This window comes from Alligator mississippiensis, chromosome 1, assembly GCF_030867095.1.
Source record: "Alligator mississippiensis isolate rAllMis1 chromosome 1, rAllMis1, whole genome shotgun sequence".
NCBI classification, from domain to species: domain Eukaryota; kingdom Metazoa; phylum Chordata; order Crocodylia; family Alligatoridae; genus Alligator; species Alligator mississippiensis.
In genome coordinates, this window is record NC_081824.1 from 52,826,903 (window position 1) to 52,852,563 (window position 25,661).

Genomic DNA, 25,661 nt, shown 5'->3' on the forward strand with positions numbered 1-25,661 from the left:
GATTTATGACTGCATAGAGCAGTCTAATTTTCAAATCACTCATCCTTCCTTTCTTGCTCAGGCAGAAGCTATTAGTTTTAACCCTTTCACAGCTGACTTAACAGTAGTTCTCGACCGCTTAGCGAAAAAACTGAAATGGTAGCTATTGTTACTAGACTCCATAGGCAGATTTAGAATTTTCAAACAAGCTAAGCTGCAAAGCTGGGACATGAAATCAGTTGGCTCCCTCAGTAGTGCTTGAACACAAATGTGACAATGGCCAGGAGGGTTTTAAACTTTGGGTGGGGCATGAAATAAGGTGGGTGCAACTGCATCATTGCACCCTCCATGCCAGAACTGGTGCTCCTCAATTCTGTCCCTCCCTCCATGCAGATGCTGCTTTTCTTTCTCTTCCTTGCAGCAGTAGCCATCTTCCAACATCTCCATGCTTTTATTCTGGGCATAAAAATCAGTTGTGCTTAAGGCATTATCCTCAGTTTTGGAAGGCTATATTTTTTGGAAAATGGTGAATGTAGTATGTGAGTAAATATGGTATTATTGTTTTTTTTTAATTTCTTATATTGGTTTCTGAGAGCATTCAATTGTTATTTTATTAAGAGGCTTTATGGTGCTCCCATTGAAAGCCAGCTTAGTACCATTAACATGTATAAGGTACTAACATAAAATAGCCATGACCCTTATATTCATGTATTCCTTTTGAAATGTCCTGCAAAGGAGATGTAGCCTGTGTTTCAACAAAGATTAAAACTACATGCAGAAAGAAATAATAACTATACACAACATTTTTTCTATATACATCATAGCTATCAGTATCATTTCCTCAACATAGGCTGGTTTAACAGGGGGCTGCAGCAACCTGAGGCTCCACTCCCCTTCCCCTCTCACCCCAAAGAAAAGGGAGAGTTGATTAGACTCTCAGTGCTGCTTTGCAGACCCCATCTTCAAGAGATGCAGCTGCTTTTGGGGTGCTTCAAAGGGTATGTACACATTTAAATGGCTTTTGAAGCATTTAAAAAATGACATCTGTTTGAACCCTAAGCATATGATAAGGTACAGAATAAGCTACTTAAGATACCCATGAGTAAGGTCAACAGCCATTTAAGTTGTAATAATTGTACTGGTCCTTTGCCATTTCTTATTGATCTCACTCTTAAAGGATGTCCACCCAATCTAAACATGCTGATTAATTCATGCAGGAATGGCCTGTTCTAAGCTGTTCATACTTCCTTGAAACTCTTTATTTTGTCACTCAGAGCACCTTACCTCCATGGGCTGTGACGGCCAGAACCAAAGAAATTAATAAGCAATAAATATGTGCTTCTTAGAGGCATTTGGAATTTTTTTCTAATAGAAAGCTTGTATTTTTGTAACCTGCAAATGTAACTTGTAACTGTTTGTGGAACTGACTAGGCCTCATAGACAAAGCTATAGTTGTAAAATTAGCTGACCCAACAGTTTTTTCTTCCTCAGAATTTAATCTTGGTGATGATAAAAACTGGATTTAACCACTTGGCCTACCCAGCACATTCCAGGAAAGCACATCTCAAAAAAGCATAATCAGAGAGATCTAAAGGGGTTGGATTTAGGCAAAGTAATGTTAATTTCAAACTTGAAGATGCTGCATTATAATTTGCTTATTGGATAAACCCAAGTTTGGGTAGTAACTTTTTATAATAATTTTTAACACCTTTTAATCCCATAGGGTAATAGCTATAGGACAAGATTGTGAATGGCTCTAAAGCCAACAGATTAGCATAAGACTAGGTATAAAAAGCGCATGCATCAGGTGACCAGCAGGAAGGAGGGAACAGAACGGTCACTGCTGTTCCATGCCTGGACCCCAAACTCCCGGTGTAAGTGAGGAACAGATCCCGATCAAGGGATCATCCCCAGTAATCCCTCTGACAGCGTTGATTGGGGATGCCTGACTTTGCTGGAATCACTTGGCTTGCACCTGGCATTGAGGGACTGTCATTAATTTGCCAACCCATGTCTGTCTATCTGTTGCTTTACACAGCCAGTGGCTGATACCCCTGCAGTGCCCAGCCAGCCTGCAACAGATTGATCTATTTATCTGTTGTTAGTATCTGTTAGTATCTATTGTTATTATTTACTATTAGCTCTTTAATACTGCATTACTTGCTTATTGCATTTATCTTTCTGTTAACTGTTGTGTGTGTATAAGCTATAATAAATTTGCCATTGCTTTACTCCCAACTCGATCCCAAACCAACAGCCCAGTGGCTAAATTGATATACTCACAGTGCCTAGCTGGTCTGTGACAATGGGCAACCTTAAAATTGACAGGACTTAGTCAGTGTCAGGATATTGGATTTTTTTGTTTATTATTATTCACTGAGGAAAAGTTAATGTCAGCTTCAGTGTAGCACTAACAGCAGCTGAGATGGCCCAAAGTATTAACAACCTGTGTTATGTAATTTTCTGATTTCGAAACACTATATGTAATTTATGCTGTAATTCAGAAGACTATTAAATGACTTAATAGGACACAATTTATCATATCCTGTACTTTAAAAATTTTGGAGCAATTGATAATATTTAATATCACAAACATCTTTTAGGTAGGGGAATATTCTTGCCGCCTCTATAGCTGGAGAAACATGATTCGGACAAGTTTCACAGGTTTAGGTGGAAGTAGAATTTGTTCTCTCACTGAAGTCATACTTACATTGCATTTCCCCTCAGTGAACTACCACATAACAACCACTTCTACACAAGACGCTGACCGCGCAGTTGTTACTGTTCAGTCATTTAGTACTTGTATAAACAAGTGCTAAATGACTACACAGTAGCCCAAGTTGCTGCGCAGTAGCACTGACAAATATCTTTGTTGTGATGCTAGTGTGCAGTAGCCTAATACTACTTGCAGTAGCAACACGTCATAGTTTTTGCCACATGATGCTACTGTTCAGTAGTATTGAGCTACTGCACTGTCAGTGTCTTGTGAAGACACGGCCAACTTATAGGAAAACCACACTCTTCACTGAACAACTATCCGGTGTCCTCAGAGTATGCCCTCTGAATGTAACATGACTGGACAGTCAAACTGATTAGCAGCTTATTCGCTACCAAGGAGTGATAGAATGAATATATACATATATTTTGACTTTTAACATTTTCCTTTATAATATTTTCATTTGTAGCTTGTTGTTCATTTGTTAGTGTATTTGTTCTTATACTAAAAAGATGAATTTGGATTTTTTTGTTTATTATTATTCACTGTGGAAAATTTGATGCCAAGTATTCCACATTAGGTGCTGCTCATTTTTTATATATGTGATGTGAATACAGAGTGGTTGTGCATTTGGTATTGTATAGCTCTTTCACTAGCAAACCACAATACTTCAACTTGAAAGCCTGATTCTCTTCTCATAAATCTTCTTCCACAGAGGAGAGGTAGTTAAACTGGCACTGCCATGGAATGGAATCTTGTATTAACTTAGAGGGCCTTGATTTTGTAATCCACTATTTCTCTTGGTCAGAAATAATCCTAATTTTTGATGGCCTCAGGGACATACTACAAAACCCATCTATTTGGAAAGTCACTTTGTGAGGCTCAGATGAGGGTAAGGCATGTATGGCTTGAAGTATTTTAGCTAAAATCTTCTCAGTTTTATAGGTTGCCTTACTTGTGCAGAGGAAAGCTACTAGTTTTGTACAGCTGTTAGTCTTTGGGTTCCATGTTTTGTTGTGTGTGAAGGGTTCACTGATTTTTAATGACAGAAACAAATAAATGCATAGACAACAATCCCAGGACAAAAGGAGGAAGGAAGAGCAAGGACTGAACTCTAGATATTTTCAGGCTTTGAATGATGTCAACTCCATTTGCTGTGTAAATCAGCCACCCTAATCTTCACCCCAATCAGTGTATGCCTGGCTTTACCTATCAGTTTCACATGGGTCCCCAATTCCTTTTCCCTTCTCCCACTCCATGAATTGGGCTAATATGTGTCCAGTCCTATTGATCACATGTTTGTGCACATATATCAAGTGTGTGTGCGTGCCAGGCTCTGCCAATTATTTGTGCACAAATCATTTTTCACTGATGGTGTAGATAATGGTCCCACACAGCCTCGAATGCAACTTTAAAAAAATAAAATATTGCTTTTACCCTAAAAGGATAAAGTATCCACTTCTCTGCCAAGTTCTGTGATGATAGACCACGTGTACAAAATATTGTTCAATAGTGTAATTAAGATCACCAACATTCAGTTTAAATCCACATTCAGTGTCTTTGCATTTAAAACATAGAACCAGAGATCAAAGAGATAATATCTAGGAAATTCAAGGAATGTTAGAATTAATTGTGTGAAATTTCACACCAAATAGCCACATACATTTAATGAAAAAACAGGAAATTAGTTCCATTTGGAGCCCATATGGGAACACAGAATACTTTTCTGAACAGAATACATTAGAATTGAATATAGTTCACTTCATCAGACCCTACCATCACATTAGGACATTATAGATCTGTAATGAAAGATATAAAAGAAACTAGTCAATGAATTAAACAGCTGTATGTAGCCTAAACTGCACTACAGTATGAAAACACAATTTGTTGTTTTTCTATTGCATATTACAGGACAAATTCTGCAAATGGACCCAGCACAGCCAGCATTTCATGAACCATCATGTTGCAACATAAGGCTCAATCTCACAGCTCTATAAAATAAAGAGCTCCATTTGAGAGCAATGACAATTTTCACTGCTTCATAACTGTGCCAACAATTGTATAATGTATGGTTTCTCACCATTAAAATCTAAACATATTAAAACAAAAGTTTTGAAATGAAATAATTTTGGTATAAAAATATTAAAGCCATGCTTGTTGACACCTACACATTGTGATACCCAAATCATTTTGGAGTCATCCAAAATGGAGAGAGACAAGTGTACAATATCCCAGTACAATCAGTGGAGAGAGTTAGCTTCCTCCCAGAAGGCAGCTACGGTAAGCTACCCGGAAATGCTATACCAAAGTATGTATCTGTAGTCCCACTCCTTGAAGTTTAGATGCCTGACACAAGGCTGTCCATTAAGCGCTTCTGTCAGCTCAGCATCCAGTGCCTAGCTGTGATGTGTCTAACTCACACCAAAAGAAACATTTAGTTCCTTCCAAATTGCAACACAAATGGCAGCTTTTACTTCTGAGCAGTTGATTTTGCTGGTGTTAGAACCACACAAATTTTGCAGAAGACCTTATAGGATTCTGAACCTAATGGGATTCAAATCCCATTCTCCTACAACCTAAAAGAGTGTTTTACATACTAGATGGGCTCTAGGGTTTGGGCTCAACTATCTTACATAATAGAGTGTCTTACATACTAGATCAGGGGTGGGCAAAATATGGCCTGTGGGCCAGTTCCAGCCCACCAGGCCATTCTATCTGGGCCACAGGACCCCTAAAGAATGTAGTACATTAATAGTTATTTGTTCCTGGCTGCCTGTCAAAGATGACAGGAGCCAGGCGCAGTAGAACCCAGGGGGAGCTGGCAGCAGGAGGTAGGAGCCCATCCCCCCCCCATCCATTTGCATACTTCCTTCCCCTGCCCTGTGGTATGGGTGTGTGTGTGCATGCACAGACAGGTGCAGAGTGTGTGTGTGTGTGTATGCACAGGCAGAGGCAGTGTGTATGTGTCTGCAGGCAGGGGCAGAGTGTGCATGTGTGTGGGGGCAGGGGCAGAGTGCATGTGGGTGTGTGTAGGCAGAGAGGGGCAGAGCGTGTGTGTGTGCTTATAGGGCAAGTCCCACATGCACACCCCACCATACACATGCACCCCCCTTTGCATTGCCATATACACAGACTCCCACACCCACACACCCTCACATACCCCAGCCACCCTCTCCCTGTACACAGCCCCCTGCAAACCCCATACCCAATCACATCCCACATATCCGCACACGCACCCACATGCTCCCTCACCCCATATACCTAAATACCCACATCCCCCCCACAAACCTATTCCCAGCCCCTCACAATATACAAGAGGAAAAATTCATTTTAAGCTATTGTGTAATCACCTCTATGTGAACTGAACAAACACATGTAAATCAGGACATTTTTTTTTTTTAATCAAATTAATGAATGTTGTAGATGTTCACTTTTTAGAATATAATTTGGTATTTTTCTGGTTCCGAGATGGCAAAAGCACTTGCTGAAAGGAGTATTTTTGGGGGTAAGGGGAGGGACTTTTGGTGGCAAAGGTCAGGGGGTAGGAGGCAGGACTTCTGGTCACAAGATGATGACCAGGGGGTGAGACACCATGAGGCCCTTGATAGCTTACCAAAACTCAGCCAGCGGCCCTCTGCCCGAAATAATTGCCCACCCTTGCTCTAGGGGTGACCATGACATCCCCTGGTGACCACACAACATTTGCCCTGCTCCAACTCTAGGATGCTCTCCCCTTCTCACTTATCTGTCACACTTGATGTATTTGTTTCATTGAAAGGGAGGCTGCCTAAGGGTTCTGGAGTATGCCCCAATTCTTCTGACCACCAGCAGGTTGCTTCTGGACCCTGCTGGTCTTGGTCCTGCCACCACCTGTGTGGGCCCTCTTGGCCTGCCTGCACCCTAGGGCATCTGTAGGCTTATGGTACCTTCTAGACTGGGCCCATTATGCTGGACCTGGCTTCAGGGCTCCAGTTTCTGCCTTGATTACTTTGGTGCTGGGCCTTCTGGCCCTAACTCCACCCAGCTCTGGGCACTGAGCCTACTTTGGCTCCATCTGGGCCCCCGACCCTATTTGGCTTCTGCCCAAGCTAAGCTGCGATCTCTCTCTAGGCTTGCACCTGCTTTTGGTCTCAAGTCTACTCCATGTTCTAAGGCCCCAGCCTTTGGTAGGGCTCAAAACACCTGTGTGCCCTTAGGCACTATTGGGACTTCCATCCATTACTAATATTCCCAACCCAAACTACTGGAATAAACTGCAAAAAAGGAATGAACCCACTGGCTGTAACACAAACTAAACCCATGTTGGTACAAACATTAATAGTAGCTTACTGCCTATGTGTAGCAAAGCTTCCCCTTACCATGGGTAGTATCCTTTTGTAGCCATCACCATCTTACTGGCAGGCCCCGAGGCAGTTCAGAGGTCAGCTAGGCATCCTCCTGCAGTCTTCCTACCAGGGGTACTTCTCTCTGAGACTTGCAGGGCCAGACAGCCCCTCTGGCTCAGATTCTGGGCTTATAGATTGCCTAAGTCTTGCCTCTTCTGGGCAGGTGATGCCCTAGCCACCTATAGGGGTTCCTCCTCAGAGCCTGATGGCTGGTTACCCTGGCAGCTTATGACCACTGCTCTACCACTATCCCTGATGTCCTACTGCCCAGCAGCTAGCTCTGCCATAGGCAGTCATAGCTTTTTGTCCTAGCTGCCTATTCCCTTGCAGACAACTGACCCTAAGCAGAGTTCCCCTGATTGGCTGCAGGGGAACACCTTTACTCTAATGAACAGCTAGTGGTCTGAGTGGGGGCTCGAGCCAAAGAAAAATATCTTTAGCATCCCAAAATTGAACCTGGCCTTTGTTGCTGCCAACCAGTGCCTGGCAGAAGGGTTACAAATATAATACCTCCTTTTGCTATTTTATTGCCTTACCACTTTCCTGTGCTAAAAAGTGATTTCCAAGCAAATAATACTTTATTATTATATGTAATAATGTATAATAAATATATTTTATATATGAGTATATATAAATAATATATAATATTATAAATGGGTGGCAGGGGCTCTAAGATATTTTACAAACCAAAGCTGTGGTCCCTAGAACTGGCAAAGTTGGATCCCCTATTGCAGCTGTGAAGTTTGGTGGGAGGGAAGGTGGAACTAAGGCTTGAGTGAACAGGGAATTGTCCAGGGGAAAACTTTAATCTATTCCTTGAGAAAAGCAGTGGAACAAGGGTCTCCCTGAGAGCAAGATTTATGACAACATGCTTCACTATCTTCAACAGCTCTTTGCAAATAAGCCCCCTTCTCAATCCAGGCCAGCTAATAATTGAAAAACACTCCCTTTCAGTTAAAAACCTCCAAAATCACTTACAGAACCAGCACCATAACTGGATCTTATACCTGCACTTCCAGAAATGTAATATATCTTATCCAGCACACTGAATGCCCTGATGGAAAATATATAGGAGAAACCAAGCAGCAACTGTATACCAGAATGAAAACACACTGAAAATCTGTGAAAGAAAAAGATACCCAATTACCTGTGAATGCACACTTCTCATAATACAACCTCTCTCTCTCCAGTCTCTCAGTTCTAATCCTCAAAGGGAATTTACAAAACACCTTTCAAAGATGAGCCTACAAAATTCACTTCATAAATCTACTAGAAACAATATCATGGACTAAATATAGACATTGGACTTATGGCACATTATAACCAACCTGCCTGCCATCTGATAACCTCAGATAACCTCTCTACATTTTCCCCGCTACATCCTGTCACCAGGTCAACATTCCCCCTTCCTCCCCACCAAACTACCTGTCTTACAACTATTGTCTCACATCCCCTCTAATCTTCTATACCATTCATTTGCATTTTCACAGACCCATATTTTGCATATTGGCTTCTATTCCACCCAGGAGAGCACGCAAACACCAGCAGAAACACCCTTCTTCATACTGTATGCCTGAAGAAGGGTGTTTGTGCCTAAAGCTTGCAAAGAACAATTTTTGCAACTATTTAGTTGGTCTAATGAAAGATATCACATTTACCCAAAGAACCTTTTCTGCCCATGTCCTTGGATGAACATAGCTACAACCAATCCTCCCCCCCGCCCCCCAAATCACCTGCACCATTTTAAATGCAGCCCTGTGATCAGCTTGCTTAATAACTTTTCTCCAACTATTTGGGTTGGTCTAATAAAAGATATCAAATTCACCCAAGGAACCTTGTCTGCCCTTTGATCAGGAAATAGGAAAGTCATTTAAACTATATCCCCCAATGAGGAAATCCTCTCTGAGTGGAGACCCAGCCAGATCTGGGATATACAGAAATGATCACAGTGCTCCCTGCTTTAAAAATAATTTAAAGATAAGAGGTAATTTATGGACATAACCTGTTGATGGGATTTCAGGATTCCTGTTTACATAAAGGAGAGAATTAGCAAGCCTATTAAATTACATGCTGTTCTTCCCTCAACAGAGCACAGCCATTTGTGGCCCAGTATCTGTGCAATCAGTAGATCATAAATAAGAGACCCCCCTCCATTTCAGAGTTAAACTCTGTAGAATTCTGTTTTCAAAGGGAATGTTTACACTTTGGTAAGGGGAAGCAAACAATGAATCTTTGTAGGGATGTTCTAGAGATCTTGTATACTGACAGAGATTGACATTTAGAGACTCTTGAGACTACTTTACAAAAGTTCCATAGCCTAAGAAGAAAGTTGCTTTTAGTGACTGAGCAACTTTACATTGAGTTTATACTTTGACCTGGTTGTAGCTGGGGGGTGGGGGGGGGGGGGAGGGGAGAGATTCCAACTAGAATCGAATACTCCAAAGAAAAGCTATTTGAAGACCTAGGGCCAAATTCATCTTTGCTACAATCCCATTAAGGCAACAGAAGTACTTCAGGGATAAATTAGGTCCAAGCAACAAAAGCAAGAACCATTACAGCTACTGTGTCTCTGAAAGATTTACCTAAGATATAAACATTTTTATTATACATTTTTTATCTTGAAAAATACTTAAGAGCACACATTTACAGGGTGCCTGAAGAGGATGTTATAATATTTGCCTAGGTATTTACTAGCTTATTTCAAGCACCTAACTCTACAGTAAAAATACATTTTTGGCATAAGTCCAGGAAACAGATGGTCAGTGGCTCTAGACAAACATTTTCTGGAAACTAGGTCCATATGGATATAACAAAATATTCCCTCTGTTTCATTTAAGTAATTTTCTGTCTGCATTTAGTAACAAGTTATGACATTTAAATAAAGGAATTTAAATGAGTCTTAGCAGTAAAATAAATTTTCTGGGCAAAAAAAAAATTGTTTGGTCTCCGATGTATATTTATTTAGGTGAATTTAAGGAAGGCTTTCCTGAGGAACATTCTACTAGCTCCTCCTCTAACACAAGTTTTAATATTAATATTTTTTATAATCTCCTAATCAGTCAGTAACCAATGCATTTATTCTTTGCATGATTCTGTTTTTAATTCTGAGGTGAAATAAGCCAAAAACTCAGTTAAGTTTTGGATATTTATTTTATTTACAATTAACACACATATCTCAATTCAACCACCCTGCTGTGTATGTAACTACAATTCTGTGTTTTTGAGGTCATAGGCATGAAAGTTCTGGACTCTTATTTATATAAATAATCATGTTGTGAATACTGCCATTAAAATCAATAGGGTAAAACTCAAGGGAAGTGCAACAGAATCAAGCCTTATATACTTCCTGTTCAAAAGTTATAACAACTGTTTTTGTTGAGATGCAGAGATAGGCTTCTTGGATAGAGAATTTTCATTTACTTTCTCCTGTAATATTTCCATGCAACTCTGATGAAGCTGAGTTTCAATGATTTCATAGGCATTACATAGACATTAGGGTTGGAAGGGACCTCAGGAAATCATCAAGTCCAGCCCCCATACCTGATCATGTCATAACCCCTCCTTACTCAATGACTTTTGTTTCTTGAATTTGTGGCCAGCAAATTCAGCTAGCTAGTGTAGGAATTTGGGAGCATAAAAAAAAAAAAAAATCTCTACTTCATTGTTACCCATTAAGGTTGTGTCCATACGAGCACAGACATTTGTTTCCCTGGGGACAAAAAGCAGCGGCACACCTTGTGCCACTGCTACTTGTCCTCAGGGAACTCCTGTGCTAAGTGTCTTCTGGTATGTGGCAGGTTACTCCAGGTGGGGCCCCAAGTGCCTTACCTGGGATCCTGGGGGCCTTAGGGAGCTGCAGCCATGGTGATCCTGTAGCTAGGAGCCTGGCCTGCAGCCAGGGCATGGCTCCAGCAGGGCAGGTTCCAGTTAGGGGCAGTGTATGCTGCTGCCACATGTGCCAGCCTGCTTTTTTTCCACACAGATTTTTTGACCCCTGTCAAAACTCCAACCCCTGTGCTGCGAGGTAGCAGAATGGGGAAATGCCTGAATGCGTAGTGTGTGGTGCCATGGATGTGCTGGAGCACTGTATACCGCACAGCTATGCTCACCTGGATGTGGCCTTAGGAATCAAATACTACCATTTTGACAATGTCCTAGTGATGTTAGCAGTTGTTCCTTGATTTTAAATAAAGTACAGAGAATGTAATTCTGGCTGGCCCTATTATATGAGGGCCAAGAGGCAAACAGTTCCTTAACTATCACATTGCATATGCATGAAAATACCAGCTATATCTGAAAGTTCCCTATTGTAATCCTAGTTTTGATTTGCAGCAACTTTTGTGGATGAAAATTTCTAAACTTGGCCCCTTTCCCAATATAATTTTATCATCATTAGCATTATTACTTGAGCAGAGTCCCTTTATTACATTTATGAAAACTAAAAAAAAAAAAAAAAAATCCCCAGCATGTGGTCTTAATTGAATTAATCTCATGTGGTTTAATATTGGAGGAGGTAGATGAATCTTGAAGTGCTGCAGTTTGAATAAGTCTAAGCATTCTAGGACAGAACTATGTTCATTATTAGGAAATTTAAAATGATTAAAGTATTTTGCTATCGTGGACTTTTTAAAGTCTCAATGGGTATGTCTACACCCACATCAGGCAGGTATCAAATTTATGCCCAATTAATTACTGCCCATAACACTGTGTGGACTGATTTGAGACTAACTTTAATCCCAAATCAGTCCACACACAGTATTAATGCACTTTAATGCCTGCACTTGTAGACGCCAGACTATTCCTGCTGAATGGACAATAATTTACTACACAGTACATTTAAGCCAGCATAAATGCATGTGTAGACATACCCAGTGGGCACATCCACACCAGACACTGACTGCGCAGTAGCAGAAAAATACTGTGCAGTATTTTGTCACAGGACAGACAGTGCTAATACACTACTGCACAGTATTATTAGGCTACTGTGCAGTAGTGTCACCTAAAAGTAACTCTGGTTACTTCACATTTGTTTAGTACATTTATTAGCAAGTACTAAATAAATGCACAGTAATGACTGCTCAGTAGCATCTTGTGTAGATGCATCCAGTGAAATCTACTTAAAATGCATGAAAGTTGGTTTGGTATTCTTAAAGTTCCTTAAATTTAAAGATAACACACATAACCTGAGTGGGACTATTTTAACTTGGATCAAGAAAAGATTAACTAACATATTTTAATCTCAGTCCTCCTGGCCAGTTGTTTTGCCATCTCTTCAAGCCATGTATTTAATATTTTGTGAGTGTTTTAGTAGTGATTTGCTTTGAAACAACCTAAAATCTTAGAATGGCTTACACTGTTTAAGATCATTTTGTCTATCTTATTCCAAACACTATTTAAGAAGGTTGTATACTTGTATATTATGTCTTAAATAATTTGAAATTATTTGATTTCAAGAATGATAAACTGTTAGTCTCTATTACCTCTTTCTCATCTGTATGACAGTACTGGATCATATTCAACCCAGGTGTAAGTGAGCATAATTCTTAGATAATCATGTGGACAGCATCTAATTCTGTAGGAATCACTGTATTGAGAAATACTATGTGTTAATTTAATTAAATACTGCATTATGGTATACTGGATTTTTACTTACTGCAGCACTTAGGTTTTAGCTTGCATGTTCAAAGCACTGACAAACATTAATTTTAATATTCATGATGCGCTCATAATCAAAGAAAATATTATTTTAATGTGATTGACACATGAAAACATATACTGTAGCTCTAAAGAAATTATGCCAGTTTAGGAAAATTAAGGACTTTTTTTTAAATTAATTCTTAATAAATTAATTTTTTGTAGTATTTCCCTTAGTTCTTAATTAATGAGGGCATATACAAAGGTGTTTTTTCAGATCTCATTAGCTTCTTCAACTTTTTTCAATGTTTCTCATAAAAAAATGGAGTTTTCAAGATTTTTCATGAAGCCTTAACTGCTTTTTAAAGTCAGATTTTAATGTCAAACATCAACGGCTAGATTTTCGTGAGTAGGTTTTGAGCATCTTGAACTAATTTTACCTTTGCCTAATATCTGATGAGATCAAGGCCTGAAAGGCAAAACATAAAACTGTATATATTGCCATTGCATTTTGGTCCCATTGTGGCTTTGGTCCATAGGGTGTTTGGATAAGAGCATAGTGAGGTAATCTGCACTCACACTTCCTCTTTAAGAGACTACAACCAGCAGAAAGAGGAAACAATGTGGGTGAAAACAGCCACTCCCCTCCTTCTTATGCCAGCTGCAGAGCTGTGGCTTCATGAAGGTTTCCTCACTCACAACTCTACATTGCTGCCGCAATGCCTTGCATCCCATTTCTTAGCACAGGTGTATTGTGGAGTTAACATCTCACATAACATTAACATAATTGAATGCAAAAATCTTCATAGTAAGACTTACATCTTTTCAAGTGATAAAATATAATGTATAATATGTGAAGAATCAGTCATTATTTGAAAATGTGCCTATAAGGATTGTTGAGTACAAGTATTTCATATGATTCACAGAAGCAATCAACAATAGACACAAAAAACAAAATCATCAGCATATTGAAAGTCAGTAATGGAGGTATTAGTTATCCCATCCATGTGATACTGGATGCTACCTCCAAATGGATGTCTTTCAGGAATGAGATGTGGAATAGCTGTAATACAAATGTAAAAGGTTGTTGGTGTAATCACACAGGCTTGCTTGACTTCAGTTATAATATTGAAGGGGTCCATTTCCATGCCATTGCTTAGGACAGTTGCTGTCATGTCATTGTGAGTAAGTTTCCCAATGCTAACAAATTTTGGTGGGAATCCAGATTGCACCAGGATCTTCAATAGGAACTCTCTGTTGACTGAATCAAAGGCCTTGGTCAAGTCAGTGAAGGCCATGTAAATATCTCAGCACTTCTCCTGCTGCTGTCCAGCAACAAAAGTCATATTTATTGTACTTCTTAGTGGTCAGAGACCACACTAGAATCTCCTCAGCAAGGAAAGTGAGTCTGTTGAAGAGAATGAGGGTGAGGATCTTCCCAGCTATGGATAGGACTTCAAACCATGATAACTGCTGAAATCCAGACTCTCTCTTTTCTTGAATATCATAACAATTCTGGCATCTCTCAAGTCACTGGAAATTTGTTCATGTTTCTAAATATTCATAATAATTATGTGTAGTTGGTGAAGGAGATTTTTCTACCTTGCTTATAAATTTCAGCTGGTATTCCATCAAAACCCCATGCTTTGTTATTCTTTATCTGCTTAATGACTTTCAAGGACATTTATTAAATTAATGGATTTGTAAGGTAGTCATTCATGGGGTGTTGTGTAATGACTGATGTTATTGTCTTCAATATTAGAATCTTGTTTATGGAGCTCTTGAAAGTGCTCTTTCCACCATGCACTGATGGTAGGCCTCTCTGTAAAGAGTGTTTTTCTATCCTTGGACCTCAGAGGGATGGTTGCTTCCATGCTAGGCCCATAGATAGCTTTGACTGAGCTGAAGAAACTGCACATATCCTGGTAGTTGGCAAACTTTTGAACCTCCCAGCACTTGTTCTTTTGCTCTCAATTTTTTTCTCTGAGTCAGGGCTTTAATGTGGTAATAAATTTCTTGATTCTGTTTGGAGTTGCTGGCATTCTACTAAGCTTTGAAGGCTCTCCTTTTCCTGTCAATGACAGCTTCACTTGTACTGTTCTCATCAGTTCTGATGTTTCTTTGTGAAGAAGCTTAGAGATTCTTTCCGTGTCTTATGGATGCCTTTCTGAGGCTTTCCCAGAAATCAGTGGTGTCCAGATCAACAGTTTCTCATTGAGTCACTGCTCAATGACCACTTTTAGGAGGGTCTTTCAAGGACTCAACATTGAATCTTTTCCTTGGTTGCTTCTTTTGTTTACATTGTTTCGGGGCTATACTAATGGACATGATGGAATATATCAAACAGTGATTCATCACCTGATAGTTTTGCAGTGTTACCATCAGCAATGTCTTCAGAAAATCCTCCATATCAATTGAAACAACAGAAGAATGAATGCCAGCATTCTGGCTCAAGCAAACTCCACTAGCATTGAGGCCTTGTTTATACAGAACCATCTCAGTTGGTCAGGACACATCCTAAGGATACCTGATACTCATCTCCTCTGCTCCCAACTCATCAATGATCACTGCTATAGAGGTGGACAAAACAAAAGATTCAAGGACACCTTGAAGGCCAGTTTGAAGTATTAACATCAATACCTACGAGACTAAAGCATTCAATCATTCCCAATAGTACTGCAATATATGACAAGGTATTGATCATTTCAAGCAAAGTCATCTCACTATGGAGGCAAATAAATGAGACAGATAAAGGGAAAGAGCTATAACCTGACATCATTAGGATCTACTCGTTCACGCCAGAACTATTTGTCATGTCTGCAGTCAAACATGCAGATTTCAGATTGGCCTCCTCAGTCATCTATGGACTCACTGATGACTTTCTTATTTACTGCAAAACTGTCATCCTCAAATCAAGTGACTGCCACCATCACTGATGATAAGGATTGTTATATTTCTATTGCTGATATTTCTCAATTTTTTAATTTGAAAGGTGATTACTCCAATGGCATACTGATTGCCATTTGGATTAGCTACCCTATGAAACTACAAAAACAAAAATTGTTTTTTACTCCACATACCATTAACATCTGAGAATACATTGTATTTTGGGGCTGGTACTATACGTTTTAAAAATACCATAACTTTTCCAAGGGAAGGATGAGATGTAGTAGATAAAACAAAATTCTGAGACAATATTTGGAAAGAATAAAAAAAGCATGTTATTTTATATTAAAGGTGAGTTGATGAACATCAGATTGGGTCAAAATGACTATAATCCATAAAATGAACAACAATTAATTGAACAGCAGTGCAGAGAACAGAAGCTTTGCCATTATACTAGCACTTGCATACAGAGGGAAAAAAAGGTGGAGAGTGGCTTGGTTGCTGTAGCCCCTATGACATAACAATTATGCTTCAGCATTTTTCATTTGCACATTTTCTTTCAGAGGACAGGATTTGGGGCTTACTGTATAAGAGGATTATAAAATCAATATAAAATTTACCTCTATAATGACATTACTGGATGCCTCACATTCATTTCTTAACAATCTAATATATGTAAATATTTCTTTTTCTTTTGATGACATTGATTTCAACAATTTTACATACTAAAAGCAATTGTGATAGGGCTTGCAGACCTCAAATTAAAGACATCAGGTAGACAGCCCTGTTCAGTCAATTTGTCTCTTCATATACAGCGGTGCAAGATTTACCATTAACATTGGCTCCTTTCAAACAAGGCAGGCATAGAGGCTGGCAAGGCCCTTCCCCATTCTCTTCCCTAAAACAAGCCCAAGAGTGGAAAGAAGGGCAAAAAAGGACCAGATGGAAGAAGGGTTATCCTGAACGCCCCTGTCGCGGTGCATCTCGCTGCCCCGCTCCTAGAGAGGGGAAAACTGCCAGAGGAGCAGCTCTGGCAGTGCATAAGGAGCCCTAGTGGTGATTAGGGAGTACAGGTGTGGGTTGCCGGGGCAACTAATGAGAATCAGCTGCCTGTAGGAGGCAGGGCCTGGCCCTTATAAAGCCCAGGGCTGAAGCCAGGCTAGCAGTTTCCTGCTAGCAGCCAGAGGGGCAGGGGCAGGGGCAGGGGCAGGGGCAGGGGCAGGGGCAGGGGCAGGGGCAGGGGCAGGGGCAGGGGCAGGGGCAGGGGCTCGGGCTCGGGCTCGGGCTCGGGCTCGGGCTCGGGCTCGGGCTCGGGCTCGGGCTCGGGCTCGGGCTCGGGCTCGGGCTCGGGCTCGGGCTCACAGAGCTAGGATGTGAGTACCACTCGAGCAGACTGAAGGGAAGTGGCTCTGGAGACTGCAATGATGTTGAGTTATAGCCAGGCGGCTTATGTTAAATTATAGCCTAGGGGCTTGTTGTGCGTTGTCGTTGTCATGTTGAAAGACCGGTGGTTTGGGTGAGGCTATAAGGGGTTGGAGGAGGCCTCATAGGGACCCCCAGAGGGGTGGGGGCTCCTAGTGCCTGGGAAGGCACAGTATTCTCATAGGAGACCCACAGTAGTGTGGGGATCCAGGCGCCAGTCGAGGCACAGCGGTGTGGGGTGCGGAGACCCTAGGCCCAGAAAGAGCCCGAGAGGGGCAATAGGTGAGAGGCCCAGGACGGGCATGATGAGCCCAGTAACAGGCTAGCACTGCAGAAAACCCAAGAGAAGGGCAGGGTGCTGCGGTGGACCCCAGGAAAAGGGGTTAGCAGCATGGTGCACCCAAGAGAGGGGCAGGGTGCTGCGGTGGACCCCAGGAAAAGGGGTTAGCAGCATGGTGTGCCCAAGAGAGGGGCAGGGTGCTGCGGTGGTCCCCAGGAAAAGGGGATAGCGGTACAGCGTCCAGGAAAAAGGGGAAGCAGCGTGGTGGGCCTGAAAGACCGGAGGCTCGATATAGAGTCCCAAAGCAGGCAAGGGTCCCTGAGCGGGACAACACTTTTAGAGGAGGCCCAGAAAGGGCACCGGGAGCCCTAAAGAGAGGGCAGGATTAGAGGAAGAAGATTAGAGGAAGAGCTCCAGCGAGGGGCAGTGTCGTAGACAAGAAGCCCGAGAGCGGGCTAGATTACAGAAGAGGCCCGGGAGAGCGGGCAGGTATTTTGACAGTCCAACATCCAGGACATCTGCGAGGCTTGGGGCATGGTATCAGGGGTGGTAGGAGCCACGCATAGCCCATAAGGCTAGGGTGCCTGAGTAGCACCCATCGTACGGGGAGACCACAAGAGTCCTGGAAAGCTGCGGGGACAGAGGTCCCGATACGCCGTGCCCAAGGTGGTATAAGGTAGCCTCCCAATATATACTGAACACCAAAGACATGGCGGGCGAGAAGAAGAGGGTGCCCTTGGGCCGGCCTTGACACGGTGAGAGGGACCTTAAGGAGATCACGGCCCTCCTGCAGGATCCCGCCGTGACAGTCCCACTCAAAAGAAGGGTTATACTTGAATGCCCCTCCTCCCCCCCCAAAACACACACACACACACACACACACACACACACACACACACACTGACGTACCCTCAAGCACTAGTCATTTTGGTAACCTCTAAAGAAAGCATGGCATGAAGCTTTCTTGTAGCCATTCAGGGACTGTTAACATCATTCCCAGAGCTAGAGAAGGGCCAGTACTGAACAGGCACTAGATGGCCAGCCAAGATGGAAGGAGAAGGGCCTGGGCAACTTGTGGTCTTTATAAAGGCTGTAGGCCCCCTTGGGGTGGGTGTGACAAAGGATGCCCTTTGGTGGGGACGGGGATGGGAAAAAGGGGCAAAGGGTGTTATCAAATTGCTTGTTGTTATTGTTTAAATTTGAATAATATAATTCTTTGGCAGGAAGGGGAGGATGAGCCACCACCCCATGAGAGAGGAAGATCTGGGTGTGGGAGGGATTAGGAGAGAGGGGGAAATCCCTTCGGGTATGAAGCAGGGAATGGGTAATGAAGAAAATAAAAATGTCTTCTTTTATGAAGTTAGGGAATGAGGTTTGGGAAGTGAGGTTGTGTTGGGCAGGGAGAGATGTTCTCCTAGATGAGAGACAGGGGATTGGGAGTTGGTGGTGGGGTGGGCTTTTTATTTTGAATTTTAGGAGGAGTTTAGCTTGTTTGCTGTTTTATTTTCAGAGATCCTGGTTTGATAAAAAATGCAAATTATCTGGTTAAAACCCCCAAATCCACATTTTTCCATGATTAAAATAGTGTATTCAGTTGATACCTCTATATATAGCAGTCTTTTATTTTATCAATATATTTACAATTTTAAAGCAATTTGGAAGCTTACCAATGCCTCAATCACTATAATAAAATCAAATTTAAATACCTATAAATGTTGGTGTTTTTTATCATGGAAAATCAGAGCTACCTCTGCTCCCTTCACTCACCAGGACATGCGGCCAGTTGGGCTACTCCCTCTTAACTGCTTTTTGGCACTGAGCAGCTCTGATATTCTGGTGCCCTGCCCATGCCATTGCTCCTCACTCCCAACCCACAGCCCTCCAGCCCTGCTGGTGCCCCTCACTCCTGACCTATATCCCCACAACCCTAGCTGCTGCCCCTCACTCTTCAAACCACAGCCCTCTGGGCTCTGATGGTGCCTGTCATTTCCCAAACAACGGCCCCCCTCCACTAGTCCCCCTCACTTTCCACCCATATTCCCCAACCCCCCTAGCCCTGCCAGATGGGGCCCCCAGCTACCAGGGCTACCTGGGTCCACAGCTTCCTGCACCCTGCAGTGGCACCCAAACCCCAGCTGCTGCCCGCAGGAGGAAGCAGTTGTTATTGCAGAGTCTAGCTCCCCCTTCCACATAGGCAGCACAGCCAGAGCAGAGCCCATTTGGGGTATGGATGTGGGCTGCCCACTAAGGGTTCAGTGGCCACTATGGGCCCACAACCCAGTAAGCAGGACCTGGCATGGCACAACAGAGCAGGGCTGGGCAGGGAAACTCGTTGCTGCCACTGGGAACTCTGTACTGGCATGGTGAGGAGCAGTGAGTGCTGCCACCTTGCAGCAGTGAGTGGCACAACTCTGAACAGCCTCTCTCTGGCAGCACAGGGCTTACAGCAGCACCACTGAGCTTCCCTGCCCCCCTCTTCCCTACTGCACCGGGTCCCATATGCTGGGGTGCAAAGGCCCCAGGAGGAGGGAAGCAGGGTGGGTAGCCAACAGAAGGTAGCCTATCCCTGCCCTATGCACAAATCTGGGGGGGGGGTACATGTCCCCCATGTCCTCCCCAGGAGTGAGCATAGTGTCAGGGGGCCAGCCCCTTCCCATCCCCCAGATAAGCCACCTGTTGTTCCATTCCACTCCCTGCCTGGGCTCTGCAGCCATGCATTTGCACCCCAGACCCCAAGCCCCAAGCTCCATGCACTGCTCCAGCTGGGCAGCATCCCCAGCCCTGCCCAATTCCCTACCCACCAGACTTACTGCAGGTAGCTGCTCTCTAGGCTACCTGGCAGCCATGTGCATGTGTACATGCACACATGCACATGGTGCCCCCTGCTGAAAGTCCTTCTCTTGCTTGCCTCCAGCTCCTAAAAATGATAACATCCGTGGTTTTTTTTTTTCTTAAAAGGAGAAAATCTGGGTTTTACCACATTTTTCCATATTGAGCATAAAATCCAGAGCCCAGGCTTAATTTAAAACTTTATTCTATTTTGATAAGCACTTTCTCTGTTAGTGTCAACACTCCTGAGCCTTTCTTGGGAGGCGTAGCAGAGAAATCTAATAAATAAATAAATAAATGTATACCATATTGCTGCTGTTTTCTCCTGTCCATTCTACCTGCTAGGACTCCACTCTGTCCAGGCACTAAACAAAGAAGCATGTAGAGAAGAAACAGAAAGACTCTGTGGCAGACTGCAGAGCAAATAGCAAATTAGCTTACTGAAACCAAGGGGGCCTACTACCACTGTTTATGATAATCTAGCTGGATTTGTGAGAGCCCACCTACTGTAGAAATGTTGCCAGAGGTAAGACACTTGGCAGGCCTAGAGATGCCATCCAGAACTAAAGTTATCAGGCCAAAATTTTCCCCGAATTATCCCATCTAACTTCTGTGAAGCTTTGGATTGGCTCCTGAGGCTTTGCCTTCCAAAAAAAAATGAAACATAAGTTATGTTGGTATAAAACATTTGCTGTTTTGTGGGTATACTTATATTAATTCCCTGAAGGAAAGAAATAAACATTATGTGTAGAATTTTTGTGTGTGTATCATTGCATCTACTGTTTGGGGTTAGGTCCATTTTGTGTATTGTGTCTTGGAGAGGTGACAAGGAAGAACAGAGGAATAATCTTTATGAAAAGTAGCAACTCCCTACCATGATATGATAAAAGCAAAATAATAAAGACTAATGCAATTTGGGAAGCACCCCTTGCTGATAAGTTGAAAAAAATGCATACAGACATTCAATACACAAGACCCTTCCCCCATAGATAACATAATTTTGTAAGTGTTTGGGCCAGACAGTGACCCAACTCAGGTGGCCTACTGATATATAAATTAAAACCTTAAGAAACAAAGTCCTTATGAATAATCTGGAATATTATCACATGACAACAGAACCACAATGCACTCTGTTGACATTCATCACTTACTATGAGTAAAAACACTAATCATAAAATCATGATTCCAGCTCAAAGAAGCCTATAGTCCATGACTGTAGGGGCAGTCCCAGCCATGCAGGCCATTCACAAGTGGGACCCAGAGACCTCATAGCTGACAGGGCTCTGCGACAGGGCTCTGGGTCAGCTGTGCAACTCTGGGTCCTGGCTGCTCATGAGGCTGCATCTGGGACGAAGAGCTCAGTGTAGGCCCAGGGTTTTCACGTACCCCTGAGCTCACAGAACTCTGTGATCCCCAGGGCTTGGGGGTTACACCCCTGGGCTGGGAGCCCCACCAGCTGACAGGGTTCCCAGCTGCAGGAGAGACCTGCTACACATGCAAATTAAAGCTCAATAGCAAACACCTATAAATTTAGTACATATTTTCAAGGTCTAACTTTATAGCTGGTTAGAACTTTTTATGGCATGATAAGTACTTTGCATGTATAGCTGGTCTCAAGGTAATTGCACACTTAACTAGTTAATTGTGTGATACCTGTAACGTATAGGGGGGGGCCTCTGAGTGAAAAAAAAGAAACCAAAACCACAGCCAACCAGGAAGAACCTTGTGCTCCAAAATGCCATCACCTGGAATGCACATAGATGAAAAAGACTAGTTTTATGAGGGAATAGTCAGCCAACTTCATCTCATGTTTATATTCATGTTCTATGGACAGACTCTGAAGTACACGATTATATAATGTGCTACAAATGGTATCATGACTCAGTTACTGCAATTTGAAGGCATGTTATTTTTTGGTGAGAGCATTTACAGAATTCTGATTCAGATTAGCAGTCTAAACTAGTACTCTAGTCACCTAAAATCCACCCTACATTTAAGCTACTTATTTCCACCAAGAACTTAATGTCCAAAAAACATTGTAAGTTTCAACATTTAGTGAGATGCTGCATGACTGTCAATGAGATGAAAGCCATGCCACAGTCAGTAATTACATGTCATAATCAGACATCACATCACACAATTTGAAACATGACACAAAATGTTGTATCCCTCTTACTTTAGGCATTAACAATTTCCACTCTTTTGCTTCTTATCAGACATAATGATCTTAAAAGGATACAATAGAAATTTATTTCCAACATGCACTTTGATTGTGGAGATCCAAGTGTGAATCTCTGAAGATATGATATTTTTTTACATTCTTTGGGAAATAAATCTCTAAGTGAATACTTTTGTTCATACATACACGTACTTTTTCCAGCCTATGACAGTAAATACATTAATGATATTCTTCAATTAAATCTGAGTTACCATCTCTGGAAAATGGATAACACTGCATTTACTACAGGCAGGCAAAAGTCTGTTCATTATGCAGTGAGGTCAAAGGGCATTGTATATTTCACCATGTGAATGAAGTACAATGTACCAAGGTTTTCCTCACATGCTTTTTTTAGACAGGCAGATAAATAATCAGGTTGTGCATCTAATACCACCCTTCTTTTGGTCAAGCTGTGACCATTTTGAGGATCATTAAACAAAGAAATAGAGAATGAATTAGTGATACTGTCCATTTTTTAAAATGTAAAATATCTTGCAGTCATATAGTTCAGTGCTTAGACTACTGCACAACCTCCAGACTCGCGTTATTCCATTTTTAATGGTATAAACCACTGTATTCAAATTCAAGATTGGACTTTTCTTGTTTCTAATTTTTTGCTCAGAAATCCAAGGTAAAATGTGAAGAATTGATCTACAAAGTTATCAAATACTTTTTTTTCTGCGATTTTCAGCTATAGTAATTTGCATAAACTCAGCAGCCTCCAAGGTCTTTAAGTTCTGCCCAACATTTAGAAATACAATCCAGAGCTGAATTGAAATGCATGCTGCATCACTGAAATTGCCCTTTCTATCTAATAACACTAGTTATGTTTCGTTACTACTTTCCCATTAAGAAGTATCAAGTATATTCTAGATGAAACGATTTCAATTTTACAGGGAGTGGGTTGAAGGTAGGTTGGGAAGGTTGTATAAGGTTGTGCATTTTTTACTTTTTTATACACATCTTGTTATTTATCTTATTGTTATAAGATTCTGAGTCATAATCATAAGTTTTTATCTTCAGCTAGTTGCAAAAATCCCTTAGTGATCATTTTAGAAGGTAGTTACATGGTGATGAATAACTGATTATTTCCAATACAAAAGCAGCCTAATTTGTTCTTATATTATATTACTAGAGAAGGAAAAATGATCAATGGATACAAAAAGATAAGCAGTCCACAATTGTTTATATCAGGGGGTTACAAAAAGTCAGCAAGAAAAATGACAAAAAAGCACGTTAAATGTCACGATTGCTCTCAATTTGCATAATCTTAACTCACTGGATACTCCATTTTTTTTTGAGGAAAATATTCCATTAAAGAAAAAAATTAAACAAATTTAATGCACTCAGTTTCTTCTTCTGTTCATGTAAAAGGTTTTAAAGTGCTCTGATGCAAAATGCCAAATGACATACTTCAAAGACAATCAATATTTTCTTCATTTGCTACTAAAAGGGAACATGCTTGTGTGTCATTGTTGCTAGATTTGCACGTAGATAAGTCTATTGTATTTTAAAGTGATCTCCATCTCAGAAACCTTTACTGTAATATCTTATATCTCTATAAGCAGAACACAGCCCCAGCTGACCTACAAACTAAAGGTAATCAATGTTCCAGTGTCTCCTAGCAAAATTTAGTACACCATATCTGAAAACAAATACTGTAAATCAGAGACTAAGGAGCAACAATAATTTATTATGAACCATAAATATCTGTCCATTGTACATAATATAGTTCTCTATAACTCAGATTTCTTGAGGAAAGAAAATATAACCCAGAAAAGAAAGTTGTTGTTTCCCATTTTTAGAGGAGAGTCCATTTTCTCAGCTTTTTCTCTTATGCTGTATCATTATCAGTTCTAACACAAAGGGCCAATTACTCAGAACTCCCAAATGCTTTTAGAGCAAGTGTGTTTAGCTAATCAGATCCATTTTCTTTTAGTTTTAACAGCAAACCTAATTCCATTATGTCTGAAAAACAATCACTCCTGGGTCAGTTTGGATGCAGAGCCCATTTCCAATCATGGATGACATTTGTCTATTTAACTGGACTTAAGTTTTTTAAAGTATCACAAATGTTTATAAACATACCTTTCTAGAGAATGGAAAAATCCTACACTTATCCATACACTTTAACAAATCCAAGGCATATACAATGAGGGAATGAGTTGGAGCTCACAAAGAACCTGAAATCATCCTGGCAACACAAATCCACTGCCAAGGGGAATGAACAGAAAAAAACAGCAAAATTCAGGAAAAGAGGTCTATTTCCTTTATGACAGTCAAAAGATAAGTAAAAGGATTTACATCTCATTGAGCATATCTACACGTGCATCTGACTGTCCAGTAATTGCCAGTACTGTTCAGTCGCAGCAGCGCATGGGTCATTTCTGACTGTACCGCACAGTAGCAATGAGCTGCTCTACTGCATTGTAACTCATTGCTGCTGCGCAGTAATGGCAGCATCATAGTTCATGCCTTCCAGTGCTACATTGTTATAATGATGAGCTACATTGCTTTACCTCATTGCTACAGCAACGTAGCGTATCATGTAGATGCACCCAATATTGCATGATATGCTAAGTAAGGAAATGGAAGTCTTTCATAGGAGACTATATTGGTTGGGTTCTCAACTATAGGTGGCAGAGCTTGGGATAGGGAAGATAAAAGAGGGATGTACATTCAAGAACCTTCACAGTGGAAACCACAGCTAAGTCCCTAATTAGTGCTTCCTTATCCCAGTATAAGAAACAATTCTCTTCTATGCCATGGGCACAAGATGTTTAAATGACAAATTACCCATAGGAAAAGAAAATCTTTGTGGAGCCCCATTCTGCCATATATCTAGCACACTGCTTATTTAAGAAGAGGGGCAATGCTATGAAGTTTGGGGATAAATTGAGGTGAAGCTCTTTTTGCAGAAATTCTTCAATAATTGCTCTGCTAGGGAAGTGATAATCAATCCCTGTTGTGGAGCTAAGGAGCCGGCTCTTCAGCAGCCCCAGAGCTCCAAACTCTGAGTTGTCATTACATTGCTAATTTAAATTTTACAAATAAATGTAGAGCCAAATAAAGATCATACTTATGCCCACATAAATCCAAAGTAATTCTATCAATTCTTAATTAACATATGACTTGATTTTGCATTCAGTGATATTTTCATTGATCCTTAATGAAAGTATTCAAAACAATATAACAAATCCGCAATTTTTGAAATTGTAGGACATTTTAATACATTCCACAATATCATAAATGTAACAGTGAGAAAGGATCAAACTTTTGGTGCGCCAGGCTGAGAACAATAAATATAGGGGT

The 25,661-nt window shown here is 41.3% G+C and overlaps 1 protein-coding gene across 3 annotated transcripts in view; it reads right to left on the reverse strand.

Annotated features, from left to right (window-relative positions):
• Window positions 1-25,661, reverse strand: part of KHDRBS2 (KH RNA binding domain containing, signal transduction associated 2) — a 789,727-nt gene that overhangs the window by 531,088 nt on the left and 232,978 nt on the right. The gene's annotated exons all lie outside the window — the stretch shown is intronic.